Raw genomic sequence first — 22,248 nt, 5'->3', positions numbered from 1 at the left:
CTAGGAATTGGGGATCCTGCACTATCTATGTTCAGTTCTCAACATTGGAATTAAAACACCAAGAAGGAAAAATTGTAGAATTATGAAAATCAATTGATAGACATGCTAATGATAGATAAATGAAAAAAAAATGGAAACACATTTTTCAAAACATCTCAATTTATTCAGTATTTAATATGAGAGCCATGTGCAGAACTACACGCACTTACACTCCTTGGCTGCTATCAATGAGGTCATTAATGGTTGTCTGAGGAACATTCTGCCACTCTGAATGCACTTGGGCAAATCATCAAAATCCAAACCGTTCTGGAAGATCTCTTACCAATTTCCAACTGATGATGTCCCAGATGTGCTCAGTGGGAGAGAAGTCTGCAGAGATTTCAGGTAATGTTAGCATGTTAAGGCCATGCAGGCGGCTGACATTAGTACAAACAACATGAGACTTCATGTTGTCATGTTGAAAAATGGTTCCAGGGATACTTTTAAGAAATGGCTGTTCCATGACCAAATCAATGCAATATCGAACTGTTAATGTACCTGGAAAGAAAATTAGAGGGGTCCAGCTATTGTTCATTGTACACCCCACATCATGATCTGGGGATTAGGACCAGCATTCCATCATGAAGGCTAAAATGGAGGTCTATTCTCTTCATTGATGAGTCCCACTGTTATCTTGGATGTGACAACTGGAGATTGGTCTGGAGACAATACTGGAAAAGCTATAAACAAGCCTTCACGAAGGAACGTCACATTAGTCCTACTACCAGGATTATGATGTGGGGTGGGGATAGTGTAGGGTAGCCACACCCTTTAGCCTTTATTTTACGTACCCTAACACCTTGGCATTACATTGATTTGGTCATATAACAAGGGGTACGGCCATTTTCCAGAGTGTGGCAACAACTATTATTCCACATGACAATGTCAGGCCACATGTTGCCTGTGCTACTCTGAGCAGCTTGCATGATCTAAATGTGCTACCATGGCCTGCAGTGTCTCCGGACTTGTCTCCCATTTATTACATCGGCGACATCATTGGTCGGAAATTATTAAAGGATCTGTCAGCAGTAGATCTTGATGATTTGTGTTCAACATGGCAGAACATTCCTCAGACAACCATTAATACCTCATTGATAGCAGCCAAGGAGTCTAAGTGTGTCTATTTCTGTGTGTGGTGCTTATACTGGATATTGAATAAATCAAAATGTTCTGAATATTTTTTTCAGTTTTTTCATCATTTGCAAATCATTAACATTTCTATCGATCCTGTGATTTTCATAACTTAATGACTTTTCTTTCTTGAAATTGTAATTTTAACGAGGAGTGTATAAAATGATGCACACCATTGTATTCCTGCCTGTGATAATAATAAGATGATTGTAGAGATTTCTGTAAAACAGAAAGTGTCAGCCTATTTTACACTCAGTGGCCAGAAAAAAAGCAATATATTTTTATCAACATATTTTTTTTGCAAATAAAATCCAGAAAATAATCCTTATGGCTTCACTTTCTGTTGTACTGTCTACTCAGAAAACTGGATCCTGACATCAGCCAGCATCAGGGTTTGGCCACGACCCCACTATCAGTATTTGGTCAGTATTCAGTCAGTATTTTTTCTCAGGAGTAGGAGCCAAAACCAGGTAAGGAACAATCAGAGAAAGGTATAATAGAAACAAGTCACCAATTCAGCATTTATCACCCACTCCTGGTTTTGGCTCCCACTCCTGAGAAAAAATATCGACCGAATACTGACCAAATACTGATAGTGAAGCCGTGGCCTTTAGTGTATATCGGTGCACAAAGTGTCCAAACGCTCGTGCGTTTGAATCTAATGTTGCTGGAACAAAAAAAGGTAAGTAAATACTGAAGTTTTGTCTGGGGTCTAATTTTCTTTTTCTCTAATCTTAGGTCTGTATTTATTTAAGAGATTTGGTTTGAGATCTAAATAGATTCAGGGATCTAATCTGTGGCATAGAATTAATTCTATTTTATTTATTCCATTCTACAATAAAATTGAGATCTGGTTTGGAGTCTGATTTAATTTTACAATATGGTCCGGGATCTGTATTCATTTAGGCGTGCAGTCTGGGATCCAATACGATTTTTTGGTTTGTTGGTCTGGAGATCTATGTTAATTTAGGAGTTTATATTATTTAGAGGTTTAGTCTAAGGTTTTATATTTTTTGGGGGGGTGGTGGAGTGGGGACTGGTTTAAGATCTGAATGGATTTTGTGTTCTGGTCTGGAGTCTGAGTGAATTTTTAGGATCAAGTTTTGTATTAGAGTAGTAGTGTGATCTGAAATTTGACCTATATGGCTGATCTGTTTGGTACCATTGTTTGTGATTTTTCTACCAGAGCCTGACAACTATCTTCGGTACATATTGAAAGCTTTATCATATTGAGTATGTGCAGCTATGGCACCTGGGTCCCATGTCTTCCACATCTTATTAAATAAGAGTAGGAGGACTGATCATGGCTGCTGTCACTGGTCAATTTGGATGGAGAGGGACTGGAAATCTGGTGGTGGTATAAGAATTCACCTCATGGAATTCCCTCCATTAGTAAAGTATCTGGGTGTGCTTCTGTACCCCACTAAAAAAAATGTTAACCTAGATAATTATAATTATCACTTGTGTTCAAAGGTTAGTTACATCTAAAGCTAATGTAAATATGAAATTAAGTGTTTGTTCTTTATATCCATTACATTGACAACATAGGGTAGAAAATGTATATATAAATTTGGCATTGCTGTTCACATGTTTTTGTCTTGAGCATCTGTAACCTCTGTGCTGATTTACTGTATGTCTCCACTTTTTCCGCTTTGGCCACTGAACCGCTGTACAACTTTATTGCTGGATTGCTGATGATGCGTGATATCGACTGTCCTGTTTTTTTCTTGGGACTTTTGGTGCTGCTTCATAAGGGAGCTATTGGGTTAATTTTGGTTTGTTTTTGTCACATCAGGTGTGGGAAAGACTTAGTGCAATACAAATGGAAGAGGGAAAGGGAGCACAGACACTAGGGAAAGGGGGGAATGGAGACCTCCTAGTCTGGTCTAGTGTCACCCTGTCTCAACTACCGTCCCTATATTGGCTCTTCACCAATCGCCGCACACATAACTCGCCCTGATTTTCCCTGGTGTAAGGCTAAGGCTAGGGAAGGGAGGAGATGATCCCTAGTCGATCACTACTAAACTCTATAGACAACAAGGAGGGTAGACAAACAGGGGGGATTGCTTAGCTTTAGACGACTCCAGCCAAATGCGCACACGGCCTCAAGCTCCAGAGAGAATGAAGTACTGCTCTTGCTAAAGCCTCACAGGTAGTAATGAATTTTGACGGCACCTCCCTCTCAGACACACCAGGTATTTATACACTCAGGACAGGGAGCTAACTAGCCAGAGGGAAGTAGCCGCTGGGTCCTAGAGACAGCCAGCCTCTACGAAGATGTCTGTAATGCCAAACGTAGAGATCTCCTGCAACCAACTGCAGGACGACTGTCTGTCACCTCTGACACACCCGTGATAAGTTTTCATCACTCCTTCTTTAGAGCCCTGGGCGGGGAAGTCGGCTATTTAAACCCCTGACCTCTGACTCCCACTGCCAGTCAATAGCTCTGCTTTTCTGGTTTAAGCTCTTTCCTGTGCTCCTGTTGTTTTATTCTGATGTATCCTGTTCTTTGACCTTGACTTAAAATTTAAGTACCTGCTTGCTTTAATATTTTGTCTCTGAACTGACCTCCTGATTCAGACTTGGCCACTGGATACTTTTTCTTGCCAGATCACACCACTGAACGGCAGCTAACTCTGTGGCCTCCAACCTAGGGGCCCCTGTTATGTCCAGATCCCTGCATAGGGGTTAAAGAGTGAAGGTCAGGGCAACATCTTTGGATCTGGAAAATGGAGTAGCTAGGACCAAGCCTGTTCGTGGTAACCATCTTTAGAGTTGCAAGGTGACCATAAACAGTTCCTGCATAAAGTCATCAAGGCTCAAAACTCTACCGGCCATAAAGGGGATCATAATTTAATGTTTGATAAATATTTTTATCCATTTTCAAGTTATAACTATTTCACGCTTTCCAAAAGTGAAATTTTTTAAAGACTCCTGGCGAAATATTGCTCTTTCTTGTAATCCCATATTCCATTTATATAACCAAATTGCTCTTTTTGGAAATGTTGGAGACAATCCATATGTTAACAGGGTATTCCAGCATAAAACAGTTATTGTCAATCCGCTGGATAGATGATAGATGTTGGATAGGAAATGTCCAAAAACTGTAACCCCCATTAATTGCAAGAATCGTGTATCCCATTCTCAAATCTCACCAGCGTAACAGAAGTGAAAACATATTTATATGGTTAGTTAAGCATACATGCTGTCAAGCAGTGCTACTCTACAGACAATATGCAACTCCGATAAAGTTGTATGAAGAAATGGCTTTTACTCTTCTATACAAGCTCTTAAAATGCATAGATGATGAAAGTTTCCTGATGTCATTACCTACAGATGTAGCAAATGTTAACCTGAAACTCAATGACTTACAATATTATGATGCACCAAACCTTAATATGATACTTTCAAAGGCTTAAGCTGTGCTAAATAACAGGCAGAAGTTTGCTATTTCATGGTATGTAACATGTTACCTGTCATGTTAACAATTGCTACATACTGTATGTATAATTGATGACATTATAATAGAAAAAAAAGAAGATAGTATTCAAATGTGCCATGTTTATTGCCTTTATGTCGAGGGTCATTTGATACATTTTGTTTTGGTTTATTTTTTTAATGACTGAAAATGTAATTTTTCATTTAATTATTCTTTTTGCTGTTCATTATTCTTAATTATTATTTCTACTTCTGTGGTTGAGGACAGTATAGTAAAATTGGATTTGAATACATAAGAGAGTAAAACTGGCATGTAAATCAACAATGTATTTTGTAAAAAGTTAAAATTTGGTTTTTCCATATCAATTTTGTGAACATATGAAATTGATCAACGTTAATTGTTTTGGTTTTTTTTGCTTTTTTTTTCATTCAGGAAATAGTAAATTGCAAGATATTTGGCAAAGTTCAGTTCTGGAAATATGTTTGTGGTAAACATGCATCTGCTGTTATGAATCAAACAGCAGCTGGAGTGTTATAGTAAAGGATGCTAAGCTTTTACCAGGTATTCTGGGAACAGGAAATAAAACACACCAATAGCACAAGTTGCCAATGAACACGTGTAAAGAATTATTTTAAGCTGTAAAAGCATTTTATACAATATTATAACCACCATTTCTATAACGAACAGGTAGATAAAATTATGCTGTTAAATTGCAGAAAATGCTAACAGTGTAAAAATGGACACGTCCCTGTCATAACAATGAACCTACTTTTCCATTACATACTATGGGTATGTGCCCATGGCATTGTTTAGATGCCGATGTACCTGTAGAGTTTTCCAAGATGAAGGTACTTTAGGAAAACGCCGATGGTGTTTTTCTTGAAACGTCTTTGTTGCCATTCTTAGCATCATTTTTGCAGCCAGATGCTTATTTTTCCTTTAAGCTTTAAAAAGCGAGAGGTTTCCAAGTCGTTCAAGGAATGAACATGCTACTGTCATGGGTTTACTGCGACAAAGAGGAGCCAGAAGACCGCAGCACCTTCATTTTAAATGGTGCAGGTTTCTTTTAACAGTGCAGGGGGTTCGTATGCTTAGCTCTTAGGCTTTTGAAAGCTTCAGTGCCTTGGCTCTCAGCTGTTGACTGTTAGCCACTCCCCTCTCCTATATATTCTGGGCTCTGGCAAGCAGTTAGTGCCAGAGTTAGCTTCATGCTGCATGGTTTCAGGAGTTTGGTGGAGAGTTTTTGTTTGAGAAAGCATTTGGTGGATTTATCTAAGACTGTTGTGTGGTTTTGGTTGTGCGTAAATCCCCTCCTACTACTTTGGTTATTCACCATCCTCCACTCCCCAATGTTTTCCCTCTATTGTTTGTGCAAGCATATTTGTACTATTGGTATTTACCTTTATCGCTGTTTGTATTACCTTGTTAGTCTGTTTGCTGTATTGCCATACACTACTACTCACCTTTTGCCTGGGTGGGGGGAGGAAACAGACTGAGGGTGGATTGAGGAGCTCAGAAAAAATATGTGGCCCCGGAAACTTCACCTTCAGACATAATCCGGGGAACGGGGCCAGCTAGGGTGCCCCTAGCGTCAGGGACAGGGTAGGAGACCCTGATCCTGAAATACCCAACAACAGAGTTGTGACAGCTACTTCTTTTAATCACTTTCCAAACCTGAAGTGATTAAAAGAAGTGCCAAAGGAAAATTGAAAATACAGTGCCTACAAGTAGTATTCAACCCCCTGCAGATTTAGCTGGTTTGATAAGATGCAAATAAGTTAGAGCCTTCAAACTGCAAACGAGAGTAGGTTCTATGAACAGAAGCATAAATCTTACAAACCAAAAAGTTATGTTGCTCAGTTGAATTTTATTAAATTTTAAACATAAAAGTGTGGGTCAATTATTATACAACCCCTATGTTTAAAATTTTTGAATAACCCTTGTTTGCAATTACAGCTAATAATCGTCTTTTATAAGACCTGATCAGGCCGGCACAGGTCTGTGGAGTTATCTTGGCCCACTCCTCCATGCAGATCTTCTCCAAGTTATCTAGGTTCTTTGGGTGTCTCATGTGGACTTTATTCTTGAGCTCCTTCCACAAGTTTTCAATTGGGTTAAGGTCAGGAGACTGACTAGGCCACTCCAACACCTTGACTTTTTCCCTCTTGAACCAGGCCTTGGTTTTCTTGGCTGTGTGCTTTGGGTTGTTGTCTTGTTGGAAGATGAAATTACGACCCATCTTAAGATCCTTGATGGAGGAGCGGAGGTTCTTGGCCAAAATCTCCAGGTAGGCCATGCTATCCATCTTCCCATGGATGCGGACCAGATGGCCAGGCCCCTTGGCTGAGAAACAGCCCCACAGCATGATGCTGCCACCACCATGCTTGACTGTAGGGATGGTATTCTTGGGGTCGTATGCAGTGCCATCCAGTCTCCAAATGTCACGTGTGTGGTTGGCACCAAAGATCTCGATCTTGGTCTCATCAGACCATAGAACCTTGAACCAGTCTGTCTCAGAGTCCTCCAAGTGATCATGAGCAAACTGTAGACGAGCCTTGACATGACGCTTTGATAGTAAAGGTACCTTACGGGCTCGTCTGGAACGGAGACCATTGCGGTGGAGTACGTTACTTATGGTATTGACTGAAACCTATGTCCCCACTGCCATGAGATCTTCCCGGAGCTCCTTCCTTGTTGTCCTTGGGTTAGCCTTGACTCTTCGGACAAGCCTGGCCTCGGCACGGGAGGACACTTTCAAAGGCTGTCCAGGCCGTGGAAGGCTAACAGTAGTTCCATAAGCCTTCCACTTACGGATGATGCTCCCAACAGTGGAGACAGGTAGGCCCAACTCCATGGAAAGGGTTTTGTACCCCTTGCCAGCCTTGTGACCCTCCACGATCTTGTCTCTGATGGCCTTGGAATGCTCCTTTGTCTTTCCCATGTTGACCATGTCTGAGTGCTGTTCACAAGTTTGGGGAGGGTCTTAAATAGTCAGAAAAGGCTGGCAAAAGAGATCTTTAATCCACACATGTGAAGCTCATTATTCTTGGTGCCTGAACTACTTCTTAATACTTTAGGGGGACCAAACAGAATTCTTGTGGTTTGAGGGGTTGAATAATAAATGACACTCTGAATTAACTTTTTACGTTTTAAAAAAACAAAACAGAAAAAAACAAAATTTGCTGCAGTGCATTTCCCACTTCCAGGCTGATCTACAGTACAAATGTCACAATGCCAAGTTAATTCCGCATGTGTCAACCAGCTAAATCTGCAGGGGGTTGAATACTACTTGTAGGCACTGTATGCACAGCAAGTCATTTTTACTTTGCTGTGCATTATGTTCATGTTAGTGCCACACCGGATCCCAACCCTGACAGGCCGGGACTCCGGTGTGTCAGTACACTCACCCACGCTGCAGCCGGCGCTTTCCCCTCCCATACTCTGCCTGCTTCCAGCAGGTCTTCCGGCCGTGTCCCTATTCCACTAATCCCTGAGTTTTTTGATTGGTTAAGGGGTGACAGGAACTTCACCAAATTAGATTTAAGAGGCGCCTACAATCTAATCCGAATTTTCAGGGAAGATGAGTGGAAGACGGCCTTCATTACCAGGGACGGGCTTTATGAGTACTGAGTGATGCCCTTCAGTCTCAGTAATGCATCGGCAGTTTTTCAAGAGTTTGTCACTGATATCTTCCGGGACCTGCTCTATTCCTGCATTGCTGTGTATCTTGAAGATATTTTGTTTTTTTCCCCGAATCTGGCCTTCCACAGACGGGCGGTTCGGCAAGTTCTTCAGCGTCCCAGGGAGAACTGACTCTACACCAAGTATGAGAAATGTGTGTTCGAACAGTCCATCCTTCCCTTCTTGGGTTACGTTTTCTCGGATACCAAACTCAGGATGGATCCTGAGAAAGTCTCTTCCATCCTTAAATGGCCACTGCCTGTTGGAGTCAAAGCAATTCAGAGATTCCTTGGTTTTGCTAATTATTATAGACAATTTATTCCTCACTTCTCCTTTCTTACCACTCCCATCTCTGCTATGACCCAAAAAGGAGCTGATTCGAAGAACTGGTCTCATGAGGCTGAGGAGGCCTTCCACTCTCTGAAACGCTCCTTCTCTTCCGCTCCCGGTGGAATGCTCGAGTGCTCGGTCCAAGTAACGAACCCAATGTAAGTCTGTGGGAAACTCAAGCATTTTTCTGGTGGCCCCCCTCGGCGGTCTACAGAGGGAATAAAAATTGTCCAAATTGATGGGAACAGTGCTCAAATGACATGGGAACAGCATAGGGAAAACCCTGGAAGCATTTCTGACTCCCAGGTCACTGCTGTCAACAATTTTGTCAGAGGTCACTTTTACGGACTCGCAATAAAACATACAAAAACAAAAACAAAATGGAATTTCCTGGGAAATATGTTAAGGAACATCCTTTCCAGGGTAATGATTTGTATATAAGGCAAAATAAATGACCAAAAACAAAAATTCTCCTCCACAACTTTTGCTATGTTCACACGTAGCGTTTTTGATGCGTTTTAGCACTTTTGCATTGCTTTTAACCGTGACAAATGCATTCACCGGGAAATGTCATTTTAACATTTTACAACCTTATCTGGCAATGTGGTGTGTGAAACATCATGAGACACAGTGTTTCATTCATGAAGGAGGGATTGTGAAAGTCACAAACACTATTTTTAAAGTCTTACTATTATTAACCCCTTAAGCCCCGCGGGTGGTTTGCACGTTAATGACCGGGCCAATTTTTACAATTCTGACCACTGTCACTTTATGAGGTAATTACTCTGGAACGCTTCAACGGATCCCCCTGATTCTGAGATTGTTTTTTCGTGACATATTGTACTTCATGATTGTGGAAAAATTTCTTCGATATCACTTGCGTTTATTTGTGAAAAAAACGGAAATTTGGCGAAAATTTTGAAAATTTTGCAATTTTCAAAATTTGAATTTTTAAGCCCTGAAATCAGAGCGATATGTCACACAAAAGAGTTAATAAATAACATTTCCCACATGTCTACTTTACATCAGCACAATTTTGGAACCAAAATTTTTTTTTGTTAGGGAGCTATAAGGGTTAAAAGTTTACCAGCGATTTCTCATTTTTCCAACAAAATTTACAAAACCATTTTTTTAGGGACCACATCACATTTGAAGTCACTTTGAGAGGTCTTTATGACAGAAAATACCCAAAAGTGACACCATTCTAAAAACTGCACCCCTCAAGGTGCTCAAAACCACATTCAAGAACTTTATTAACCCTTCAGGTGCTTCATAGGAATTTTTTGAATGTGGAAGAAAAAAATGAACATTTAACTTTTTTCACAAAAATGTTATTTTAGACCCAATTTTTTTTATTTTCACAGGGGTAACAAGAAAAAATGGACCCCAAAATTTGTTGTGCAATTTCCCCTGGGCACGCAGATACCCAATATTTGGGGAAAAAACACTGTTTGGGCGCACTGTAGGGCTCGGAAGGGAAGGAGCACCATTTGACTTTTTGATTGTAAAATTTGCTTGAATAATTAGCGGACACCATGTTGCGTTTAGAGAGCCCCTGTGTGCCCAAACATTGGAGATCCCCCACAAGTGACCCCATTTTGGAAACTAAACCCCCCAAGGCACCTATCTAGATGCATAGTGAGCAGTTGCAACCCCCAGGTGCTTCACAAATTGATTCGTAAAAATGAAAAAGTGAAAAAAAAAACACTTTTTCATTGTTCCGAATCAATTTGTGAAGCACCTGGGGGTTCCAACTGCTCACTATGCATCTAGATAGGTGCCTTGGGGGGTCTAGTTTCCAAAATGTGGTCACTTGTGGGGGAGCTCCAAAGTTTGGGCACACAGGGACTCTCTAAATGCAACATGGTATCCGCTAACAAATTGAATGGAAAATCGGCTCAAATTGTTAGCGGACACCACATTGCGTTTGGAGAGCCCCTCTGTGCCCAAACTTTGGAGCTCCCCCACAAGTGACCCCATTTTGGAAACTAGACCCCGCAAGGCACCTTTCTAGATGCATAGTGAGCACTTGGAACCCCCAGGTGCTTCACAAATTGATTCGTAATAATGAAAAAGTGAAAAAAAAAACACTTTTTTCATTTTTACGAATCAATTTGTGAAGCACCTAGGGGTTCCAAGTGCTCACTATGCATCTAGATAGGTGCCTTGGGGGGTCTAGTTTCCAAAATGGGGTCACTTGTGGGGGAGCTCCAATGTTTGGGCACACAGGGACTCTCTAAATGCAACATGGTATCCGCTAACAAATTGAATGGAAAATCGGCTCAAATTGTTAGCGGACACCACATTGCGTTTGGAGAGCCCCTCTGTGCCCAAACTTTGGAGCTCCCCCACAGGTGACCCCATTTTGGAAACTAGACCCCCCAAGGCACCTTTCTAGATGCATAGTAAGCACTTGGAACCCCCAGGTGCTTCACAAATTGATTCGTAATAATGAAAAAGTGAAAAAAAAAACACTTTTTCATTTTTATGAATCAATTTGTGAAGCACCTGGGGTTCCAAGTGCTCACTATGCATCTAGATAGGTGCCTTGGGGGGTCTAGTTTCCAAAATGGGGTCACTTGTGGGGGAGCTCCAATGTTTGGGCACACAGGGACTCTCCAAATGCAACATGATATCCGCTAACAATTTGAGCCGACAATTTGTTAGCGGATATCATGTTGCATTTGGAGAGTCCCTGTGTGCCCAAACATTGGAGCTCCCCCACAAGTGACCCCATTTTGGAAACTAGACCCCCCCAAGGCACCTATCTAGATTCATAGTGAGCACTTGGAGCCCCAGGTGCTTCACAAATTGATTTATAAAAATGAAAAAGTGTTTTTTTTTTCACTTTTTCATTATTACGAATCAATTTGTGAAGCACCTGGGGGTTCCAAGTGCTCACTATGCATCTAGAAAGGTGCCTTGGGGGGTCTAGTTTCCAAAATGGGGTCACTTGTGGGGGAGCTCCAAAGTTTGGGCACAGAGGGGCTCTCCAAACGCAATGTGGTGTCCGCTAACAATTTGAGCCGATTTTCCATTCAATTTGTTAGCAGATACCATGTTGCATTTAGAGAGTCCCTGCGTGCCCAAACATTGGAGCTCCCCCACAAGTGACCCCATTTTGGAAACTAGACCCCCCAAGGCACCTATCTAGATTCATAGTGAACACTTGGAATCCCAGGTGCTTCACAAATTGATTCATAAAAATGAAAAAGTGTTTTTTTTTTTTCACTTTTTCATTTTTACGAATCAATTTGTGAAGCACCTGGGGATTCCAAGTGCTCACTATGCATCTAGAAAGGTGCCTTGGGGGGTCTAGTTTCCAAAATAGGGTCACTTGTGGGGGAGCTCCAATGTTTGGGCACACAGGGGCTCTCCAAATGCAACATGGCGTCCGCTAACAATTTGAGCCGATTTTCCATTCAATTTGTTAGCGGACACCATGTCGCGTTTGGAGAGCCCATGATGTGCCTAAACAGTGGAGCTCCCCCACAAGTGTCCCCATTTTGGAAACTATACCCCTCAAGGATTTTATTAAGGTGTATAGTGAACATTTTGAACCCAGAGGTATGGCACAGAATTTGTTTACATTAGGTCATCATATTGAATAAGTTGTCATTATTCTTGAGCGCAAGTGCTCGCTACTTGAGTTTGCATCGGGTACTCAGGTATGCACCATGTACAGCGTGTGCTCGAGTGACATGCTCGAGTCCCTGCTCCGCATGTTTCACGGTTATTAGACACCCAAAAAAAAACATGCGGGGATCGCTCGTGCATGGCAGGCAATCCCCGTAAAGTTTTTTGGCCGCGAAGTATATGGGGCAGAGACTCGAGCATGTCACTCAAATACCCACGATACTCAATGCATACCAGAGCACCCGATGCAAACTCAAGTAGCGAGCACTTGCTCTCAACACTAGTCGCCATATCGTCATCTTTTTTTCTTACTTTTGAAAAAAATCCCAACCCCAGCCCTAACCCTAGCACAACGCTAGCCCCAGCACAACCCTAGCCCCAGCACAACCCTAGCCCCAGCACAATCCTAGCCCCAAACCCAGCCCTAACCCTAGCCCAATCCTAACCCAAAAGTTTATTTTTGACGCCGTTCCTTGTGCGGTATAAGTGATTAGACGACTTTATTCTTCGGGTCGGTGTGATTACAGCAATGCCAGAATCATATGGGGTTTTTATGACCGACAGCTGTCACACACTAAAAGACGCATTTTTTGTAAAATCTAGTTTTTGCATCGCCATATTTTGAGAGCTATAATTTTTCAAGATTTTGGCAGACAGTCATGTGACGGCTCGTTTTTTGCGGGATGACTTGACGTTGTTATTGGTGCCATTTTCAGGCACGTGACATTTTTTGATCGCTTTCTATTCCGATTTTTGGGAGGCAGAATAAACAAAAACCGACAATTCAGGAATTGTTTTTTGTTTTTTTGTTTTTTATTCTGTTCCGCGTGTGGTAAAATTGATGAGGTAGCTTTATTCTTCGGGTCAGTACGTTTACAGCGGTACCACATTTGTATTATTTTTCTATGTTTTGGCGCTTATACACAATAAAAGCTATTTTATAGAAAAAAATATTTTTTAGTATCGCTTTATTCTGAGAGCTATAACTTTTTAATTTTCGGCTGATGGAGCTGTATGGCGGCTTGTTTTTTGCGGGACGAGATGACGTTTTCAGCGGTATCATTTTTATTTATATGCGTCTTTTTGATCGCGTGTTATTCCACTTTTTGTTTGGCGGTATGGTGATAAAGCATTGTTTTTTGCTTCGTTTTTTTTTTTTTTTTTTTTACCGTGTTCACTGAAGGGGTTAACTAGTGGGACAGTTTTATAGGTCAGGTTGTTCCGGACGCGGCGATACCAAATATGTGTACTTTTATTGTTTTTTTTTTATTTTTTTTTATAATAATATTTATTGATGGGTACATTATATTTTTATTTTTGGTGTATTATTTTTTTTATTTTTTTATAATATTTTTGCACATTTTTTTTTTTTTTTTTTTCCTCTTTCACACAGTTTATACACTTTATTACTTTGTCCCACTCTGGGACTTTCACTTTTTTTTTTCTGATCGCCTGCATGGCACAGGAATGGAGCACCATCCCTATGCCATGAAGGCTGTCAGAAGTGCACAGTGTGAAGATTGCTTGGAGATGCACTGCGCATGTCCAAGCAATCTACCTGCTCTCTGGTGACCCGGATGTTGTCATGACGACATCGGGTCGTCATGGCAACACCCGGGAAGCCTTTGCAGACTGCGCTGGAAGCCGGAAGAGGAGGTGAGTATCGCCGATCACCTCCCCTTGCCCCCGCAATGCCGCGATCGACTTCGATCGACTTCGATCGCAGCATCGCGGGGGTTAATGTGCTGGGAGCGGTGCAGGACCGCTCCCTGCACATAGTACCGGGTGTCAGCTGTGACAATCAGCTGACACCCGGCGGCGATCGCGCCCGCACAGCCTGTGTGTGCGCCCGATCGCAATGACGTACTAATACGGGTCTGGCTCTTAAGTCCCAGGGTACAGACGCGTATTAGTACGTCAGATGTTATTAAGGGGTTAAAGAGCCAACAGTCGGCAATGCTTTGTTGTTCCCATTATTAAAGAGTGTGTCTCCTATACTGTTATTGCATATGCAGTGACTACAAGGGCTGACAAAAATTAATTTGGTTGCACCCCAATACCCCTTTGAGACATAGAGGAGGAGCACAGTAAAAAAAAATGTTCCCATTATAAAGGAGTTAGTCTCTTATAGTGGTAATGCCCATGCTGTGACTGCAAGGGCTGCTAAAATTTAGAAAAAAAAACACTAACAATTTAAACACACATAGAGCTGGGTCGCCATAATGACATGTTACCATTAGAAAGGAGAGGGTCTGCTATCCAGTTATAGAGTATGCAGTGAGTCCAATGGCTGGCAAAATTTAGGAAAAACCCCACTAACAATTTAAACACACATAGAGCTGGGCCACAGTAACAACTTGTTCCTATTAGAAAGGAGAGGGTTCGCTATACAGTTATAGGGTATGCAGTAAGTCCAACGGCTGCCAAAATTTAGGAAAAACCCCACTAACAATTTAAATACACATAGAGCTGGGCCACAGTAACGACATGTTGCCATCAGAAAGGAGAGGGTCTGCTATACAGTTATAGTGTATGCAGTGAGTCCAACGGCTGCCAAAATTTAGGAAAAACCCTACTAACAATTTAAAGACAGATAGAGCTGGGCTACAGTAATGAATATGACATGTTCCCATTAAAAAAGAGTGGGTCTCCCATACTGTTTGCCTATGGAGTGAATGCAATGGCTGCCAAAAATTTGGAGGAACTCCAATGCTCCTTGAAGGGACGTAGAGGTCGGCGGGCATCCTGCAAACAATGTTCCCATTATCAGGAAGTTGGTCTCCCATACTGTTTGCCTATGCAGTGAAGCAATGGCTGCCAAAAATTTGGAGGAACTCCAATGCCCCTAGCAAGAGATGTAGAGGCTGGAGGGCCTCCAGAAAGCAATGTTTCCATTATTAGGAAGTGGGTCTCCCATACTGTTTGCCTATGCAGTGAATGCAATGGCTGCCAAAAATTTGGAGGAACTCCAATGTCCCTTGCAAGAGACATAGATATGGTGGTGATATGGAGGAGGATGTGGAGGATGAGTATGAGGAGAAGGAGGAGCACAAGAGCAAATAGACAAAATCAGGAAGCGTATACCCATGTCTGGGTGTGAGTACAGAGGTGCATGGGAATAGAGATAGGCCTCCCCAAAAAACGACACTGTATTTGAGTTTATGTTACACTGCTATCATTAGGTGGTGTTGAGAAGTCTGGCCCAATCCACCCCTCGTTCATTTTTAAGAGGCAGCCTGTCAACATTTTCAGTTGACAGGCGGATGTGCTTATAAGTTATAATTCCACCGGCGGCACTATAAACCCGCTCTGACAAAACGCTAGTGGCTGGGCAGGCCATGATCTCCATGGCACAGAGAGCCAGTTCATGACTCATGCCCAGCTTGGATACCCAATAATTATAAGGCACAGAGGAATCACGGAGGATGTTGGTACAGTCAGCAAGGTACTCCCTCACCATCTTCCGAAACTTTTCCCTCCTTAGTAGAATACCCCACGCCTCAGGGCCTGTGCGATGGGAGGGTCTGAGAAAACTGTCCCCGAACTTTGACAGTGTTCCCCTGCCTCTGATGGATTGCATTTGTGTCTCTCTCGCCTGTACTCCTTGGTTGTCCAACGAACTGTGACCTCTGCCGCCAGCATTTTCAGATGTGAATTTTTATAATAATTCCGCAACAAAGGCCTTCTCATACTGCACCATTTTATTAGGCCTGTCCTGCAAGGGAATAAGAGACAGAAAGTTCTCCTTGTAGCGTGGGTCTAGAAGTGTCACCAACCAGTAATGGCTGTCACCCAAAATTTGGACAATGAGAGGGTCATGCGAAAGGTAGCGTAACATAAACTCAGCCATATGTGGCAGACTGCTAACAGGCAAAACTTCTGTGTCCTCACCAAGAGGACGACTGACCATGCTCTCCTCCTCATCCTCCTCCTCCTCCCTGTCCTCAGGCCATCCACGCTGAACAGACTGTATGACAGGAAACTATATCGCAGGAAACTAGCTCCTGTTCTTCCACCTCCTCCTCTTCTTCATTGTCACATAATCCACGTTGGGGTGAGATGAGGCTGGGCTGTGTGGAATCACCCTCTATGGTTCCTTGCTTCATGTCATCATGCCCCACCTGCAATGCATCCTCTTTAATTGTGAGCAGAGAGCATTTCAGAAGACAGAGAAGCGGGATGATGACGTTAATTATGGCATCATCACCGCTCACCATCTTGTTGGAGTCCTCAAAGTTTTGGAGGATGGTACAGATGTCTGACAGCCATGTCCACTCCTGAGGTTTAATGTGTGGAGTCTGAACTGAATACCGACAGCCTTGTTGATGCTGGTAGTCAACAACTTCCCTCGTCTCCTCACAAATCCTTCCCAACATCTACAATGTTCCAATGCGTGTGGACATCACAGATCAGTCAGAGAGCTGGAAGCTGCAAATGCTGCTGAAGCACGGCAAGGGCGGCGGAAGCTGTAGGTGACTTTCTAAAATGGGCACACACGTGGCGTACTTTGACAAGCAAATCCGGGTAGGTTTTGAGAAACCACTGAACCATGAGGTTAAGCACCTGGGCCTGGCATGGTATGTGTGTAAGCTCGCCTCGCCTCAGAGCCGCCACCAGGTTCCAGCCATTGTCACACACGACCATGCCTGGCTGTAGAGTCAGCGGTGTCAGGCACAGATCTGCCTGATCTTTCAGAGCGGTGCACAACTCTCCAGCATTGTGCGGTTTATCACCTAAGCATATTAGCTTCAGCACAGCCTGTTGCCACTTGGCCTAGGCAGTGCTGCAGTGCTTCGAGCTTGCGACTGATGTTGTCATTTCGGAGATGGAGGCTGAAGAGGAGGAGTAGGAGGTGCAGGAGCTGTAGAATGTGGTGGCAGGGCCCGCAATCCTCGGCGTCAAAGGACATGTTCCATCCCAAAGTCCGACTGAGTCCCGGCTTCCACTATATTAATTCAGTGTGCCGTCAGCGAGATGTACCGTCCCTGCCCACAACAACTTGTCCACGTGGTTAGGTGGACTTTCCCAGTAACTGTGTTGTTGAGGGCATGGCTAGTGTTGTGGGCACGTGCTTGTGTAACGCGGGGAACATTTCAAGCGTAAGCATTTGCAAAATGTGTGAATTTAGTAGTGTGGCCTGTGGGGCTTTGGCTGCGTATTTGCACTTGCATTCCAAGGACTGGTGTAGGGACAACTGAATGCAGCGCTGGGACAAGGACATGGACGTGCTTGCTGATGGTGCTAGTTGAGAGTGTGCAACAACACGTGCAGGGTGGGAGGCATTTTGGCATGTGCCATGGACAGGGGATTGGCATGCATGCACAACAGCGGAAGAAGCAGTGGTGTAACCCACAAACACTGTTTCTGGACCCTGGGGTTCAGCCCACTTAGATGGGTGCTTTGCTGCAATGTGCCTGATCATGCTGGTGGTGGTCATGCTGCTAATTTTGCTACCCCTAAAGATGCTGGCCTGGCAGGTGGTGGAAATGGCCTTTTTGGGGTTATCTGAACAGTCTTTAAGAAAGAACCAGACTCGGGAAGACCTAACAGTTGTACTGGCAACTTCCATCGTGTTGGCGTTACGAGGAAGGCTTTCCCGCCTTGTGTCTGCGGCCACCACACTGCATCTTCCTGCCTATTGTGGTGCTATGCCTCCCTTCTCCTGTGTGCTGCTGTCCTTGCTCTGTATGTCCCCCTGCCAGGTTGCGTCAGTTACTATATCATCCACCACCTTGTCTTCCACTTCCGCACCCTGATCCTCCAGAATTTCTGACAATTGTGTCTCATCATCATCATCCACCTCTTGCGACAGTAATTGCACTTTCCTACCATTGCCTTCGTGTTACCATGGCTGCTCCAATATTTGGACATCGCTACACGCGTTCTCCTCTTGACTCGCTTGAAACTGGCCGGACGAGAGGCCCAAATCTACAAATGGAAAAGTGAACAGCTCTCCTGAGTGTCCGAGTGTGGGATGAGTTGTCTCTGGGCACTCGGCATGATGGGAGGAAGGAGGAACAGGGTGGGGAATATGCAGTCCAGACTCGCGGCTACTGAGACTTGACCGTGTGGAAGACAGGGTGGTGGTGGTGGTGGCAAAGTGGGTTCAATAGTTGTGTACTGCAGTCCCCTAGTAATTGGGACAGGAAGGTCGAGCGACAAGATGTGGGTGTTTGTTGTGGCACAATTTCAACAATTTCAGCTTGCCCACGGCCACGTCCTCAGCCTCTGCATGCACCATCACCATCACATCCACTTCCCCGTCCGTTGCCATACACCTTGCCCATTTTAAATGGAGGACAATATTTTCCATGTTCTCGAGAAATGTCTAATCTTGGAACGCAGTTATATGTGATACTTCTGACAGAGAACCACAGTTTTAAATAGCAGGCCTGTAATTTACTAATATTATTCTACACAGAGACCTAGTGTGAATAGCTTGACCGACACACTGCAATGAAATCGAAGACAGAAATAGTTGATTTTGGAACACTGTTAAAGGTGATATGTCTGACAGAGAACCATGGTTTTAAATAGCAGACCTGTAATTTACTAATATTATTCTACACAGAGACCTAGTGTGAATAGCTTGACTGACACACTGCAACGAAATGGAAGGCCGAAATGGCTGATTTTGGAACACTGTTATATGTGATATGTCTGACAGAGAACCACGGTTTTAAATTGCAGGTCTGTAATTTACTAATATTATTCTACACAGAGACTTAGTGTGAATAGCTTGACCGACACACTGCAACAAAATGGAAAAGGAGGCCAGTATTTTCCACGTTCTGTTCAAATTTCTGGATTTTCGCTGAAATATAGAACAGATCTAGCTGTATTCTGCTGTGCTAACAAGAAAATGGAAAAGAAAAATGGTGTACTCTGGACTGCTTTTTAAGCAAATAACCAGGATTAAAATAAAAAAAAATTGCCCTGGCCCCTGATATCTGGGGCTATGTCTACAAATATCTGTAATTATTACAGCAGCAGCAGCAGACAGGACGTGCAATGGAACCTCTTGCGCTATATGTACTGCAGTTTGCCACATACACTGCCTGCCTGCCTAACACTGATTATATGCAGCTGGATTAGTCCTCAGAAGGACAGTTAGTTCAGATGGATATATATATATATATATATATATATATATATATATATATATATATATATATATATATATATATATATATTGTGGAATACCTATACTAACTATAAACAAGCAAATCTCTCCCTGACTCAGCAGTACTTCTCCCTACTCTGCCTGTTCCCGGTGTAGACTATGACGAGCATAGCGGTGTCAGGTCTTATATAGACCTGATGATGCTGTGCGGCCAGCCAATCACTGTAATTCCACAACCAACATGGCTACAGCATTACAGTGCGTGGCAGGCAATCCCTGCATGTTCATTGGCTCTCCAAAGAGCGCCAAACATGCAGGGCGGGGACCCGAGTTCCCGCCCGAGCAACCCAGAAATACTCGCCGAGCTTGTCGAGCACCGTGATGCTCGGGTGAGTACTGACCAGTGGCGAGCACATTCGCTCATCACTAATGGCGGTATCTTCTTGAAGGTGCACTCTATCCGGTAGTCATTTGCACGGATCAAAAGAATATGGCGTACCTCCAGTCTTCTCAAAGACTTAATCCACGCCAGGCCAGGTGGTCTTTGTTTTTTGCCCGCTTTAACTTTTTGTTAGATTTCAGGTCCGGTGACAAGAATATGCGAGCTGATGTCCTCTCTCGCTCATGTCTGTCCCAGAATGAAGAGGAGGATCCTCAACTAGTCATTGAATCGTCCAAGATAGTTACTGTTGCTCCATTCAGCTTGTCGCGAATTCCCCCAGGAAGACCCTTGTAGCCGAATCCGAGAGGAAGTGAGTTTTGTCTTGGGGCCACTCATCCAAGGTGGCTGGTCACGCCACTACTGGTGGCCATCCATGAGGAGGGAGATCTATGTCTTCGTAGCTGCTTGTCCGATTTGTGCCAGACGACTTCCTACTGGCCCTCTCTCGCCGTTACCCATGCCATTGGGCCCGTGGCAAAATATTGCAATGGACTTCATCACGGATCTCCCAGTATCCGAGGATTGCACTGTCATCTGGATAGTCATGGATCGCTTTTCCAAAATGGAGCATTTTACTCCATTGTCTGCTCTTCGGTCTGCTCGCAAACTGGCTGACAACTTCATCAAACATATTTTCTGTCTGCACAGATTTCCTCTTCACATTGTTTCCGATTGAGGTTCACAATTCACTTCCAGATTATGGTGAGCCCTCTGTAAGCATCTGGATATCGTCTTGGACTTCTCCTCAGCATATGACCCTCAGTGCAAATGGCAAGTGGAGCCTGTCAACCCCAGGGCAACTACCTGTGACACTTCGTCAATGCCCACCACAATAATTGAGTGAAGTTACTTCCCTAGGCTGAATTCTCGTATAACAATCACGCTGGTGAAGTCTTGGGAGAATATCCTTTCTACATTGTTTTCGGTCGACAACCCGAGGTTTCTTTTGTTGTTTCGGCGGCTGATGTCCTCTCCAGGGATTTTGTAAAGTTGTGGGAAGACACCAAAGCCACTCTAGAAGCATCCTCTGCCCATATGAAGAGACATGCGGACAAAAAATGCCTGGATTTTCCGTGCTTCCACCGTGGAGACAAGGTATGGCTCTTGGTTAGGTATGTATGGCTGAAGGTTCCCACTTACAAGTTGAGCCCTCATTTTATTGATCTTCTCGAAGTATTGAAGAAGATCAATGAGGTTTCCTATAAACTGAAGTTGCCTCCTTTGTTACGGATTCCAAATACCTTCCACGTATCTCTGCTAAAGCCGGTCATCCTTCTTCAATGATCCTGGCACCACTCCCACGCCTGCCACCTCGGATGATGTTTTTGAAGTGGAGAACATCTTGGCCATGAAGAGGGTGATAGCCAAGACTTTCTTCCTTGTTGACTGGAGGGGATTCGGTCCCGAAGAGAGGTCCTGGGAGCCTAAGGAGAATATTCAAGCTCCGATTCTCCTCCGGAGATGGCCTGAAGAGGAGGGGTCATAAAGGGGGGGTACTGTTAGTGCCACAATGGATCCCCACCCTGACAGGCAGGGACTCCGGTGTGTCAGTACACTCACCCGTGCAGCACTTTCTCTTCCTGTGCTCTGCCTGCTTCCAGCAGGTCTTCCGGCCGTGTCCTTAGGGCATGCACGCGCTCCCGCCCTCTTAAAGGGCCAGCGTGTGCCCTTGCTATTAAGTCCCCAGCCAATGGCTGTGGGACACTCCATATATATTGCTTCCTCCCTGTTGGGGAGGTGCCTGAGCAACCTTCCTGTTCTACAGTCTATGTTGTAAAGGTTGCATACTAGTCCATGCTACCAAGCCTGCTGCACTCTGGTGCAATCCTGCTGCACTCTGGTGCAATCTAGCCAGCTGCACTCCGGTGCAAACCAAGCCTGCTGAACTCTGGTGCAATCTAGTCAGCTGCACCCCAATGCCTACCAAACCTGCTGCACTCCGGTGCAACCCTGATGCACGCCATGCAACCCAGCCTACCTGTCCTACTGGGCCCAGCTGCTGCGCGTCCATTGGTCTGTTTTGCAGAGCACCTGGGCCACCTCCCTCGTCCCTCCTCGGATTGTGGAGTCGTAAAGCCGCCGTGCGTCCGGGATCGGATTGGGCAAGGCCCCTAGTTATGCCCCTTCAGGCACTCCTTGGTCCGTGGCACAGTGGTTCCACAAACCACATAAGTGACAGTTCAGTTTTACAGCAGTTTTTTAGTTCTTTTTCCAGCAGTTTCCAGAAAGAATCCGCTTAAAAAAGACATCATGTGCACATACCTTTAAAGGAAAAGCAAAGAGTTTAATATTATAAACCACCAAGTACCATTCTGTTTCTTTATGAAAGCAATGTTCTTGCTTTAAATCAAGGATGTCAAATGAGCACAGAGGAGAATATCACTTCTGTTTTCACCCGGAACCAAAAGTAAGCTATATTTATGCAGG

General features: G+C 43.8%; 1 protein-coding gene across 1 annotated transcript in view; it reads right to left on the bottom strand.

Moving 5' to 3' along the window:
* MED12L (mediator complex subunit 12L) overlaps positions 1-22,248 on the bottom strand; it is a 981,938-nt gene that overhangs the window by 246,290 nt on the left and 713,400 nt on the right. The gene's annotated exons all lie outside the window — the stretch shown is intronic.

The sequence above is a fragment of the Phyllobates terribilis genome, unplaced genomic scaffold (assembly GCF_046119375.1).
Source record: "Phyllobates terribilis strain yellow unplaced genomic scaffold, ASM4611937v1 Scaffold_3__8_contigs__length_932513732, whole genome shotgun sequence".
Lineage (NCBI taxonomy): Eukaryota > Metazoa > Chordata > Amphibia > Anura > Dendrobatidae > Phyllobates > Phyllobates terribilis.
The sequence above is the reverse complement of the archived record's forward strand: the minus strand, read 5'-3'. Positions and strand labels throughout refer to the sequence as shown.